General features: G+C 54.4%; 1 pseudogene; it reads right to left on the bottom strand.

Moving 5' to 3' along the window:
- Window positions 1-4: 4 nt before the first annotated feature.
- Window positions 5-405, bottom strand: LOC148057947 (fin bud initiation factor pseudogene; annotated as a pseudogene).
- Window positions 406-822: the final 417 nt, after the last annotated feature.

Below are 822 nucleotides of genomic sequence, written 5' to 3'. Positions count from 1 at the left end.
GCTCCAGCTCCTGCAGAGACGAGTCCACGCCGGTGAAGGCCTCGCGGACCTGGACCAGCTCCCGGTCCAGCAGCTGCACGTAGGTCTTCTCTCCGTCCAGGTCTCGAGTGACGGCGCGAGCGACGCCGTCCAGACGCCGCGCCTCCTCCTCCGCCTGCAGCCGGACCAGGACCAGCTGCTCCCGGACCTCCTGGACCTCCTGGACCTCCGAGGATCCGCAGCGAGCGTCCGAGAACCTGAACAGCATCTGACACTGCTCCAGGTCCTCCGTGTCGTCGTAGTAACCGTCAGGAACGAAGAAGTGGTGGAAGCTTCCGTTGGAGATCTCAGCCTGAAGACCTTCTTCGTGGAGAGCAGAGCAGGAGCTCGTGGACAGAAGCAGGAGCAGCAGCAGAGACTCCATCATCTCCACCTCCTTTCTACTCTACCTCCTCTCTTCTCTCCTCCTCTCTTTTCTACCTCCTTTCTTCTCTTCTCTACCTCCTCTCCTCCCTCTCTTCTCTCCTCTGGTGCTGACAGTTTCCTCCTGGACTCGAGTTACACATTCCTCACCCTGAGGCTCTGGAGCCACTGAGGCCCCTGAAGTCCCCGAGTGACTCAAAACATGTTTTCTCTTCCATCCCGGTTTGCCATGTGGTTCTGGTTCTGATCCAACAGAGTATAAACGTGCCACACATACACACACATAATCAACTCTGGTGTCATTAAACATCAACTAGTATCAACTCTGGTGTCATTAAACATCAACTAATATCAACTCTGGTGTCATTAAACATCAACTAGTATCAACTCTGGTGTCATTAAACATCAACTAGTATCAAC

This window comes from Callionymus lyra, unplaced genomic scaffold, assembly GCF_982586985.1.
Source record: "Callionymus lyra unplaced genomic scaffold, fCalLyr1.hap1.1 HAP1_SCAFFOLD_261, whole genome shotgun sequence".
NCBI classification, from domain to species: domain Eukaryota; kingdom Metazoa; phylum Chordata; class Actinopteri; order Syngnathiformes; family Callionymidae; genus Callionymus; species Callionymus lyra.
This window is presented reverse-complemented; position numbering and strand designations above follow the sequence as displayed.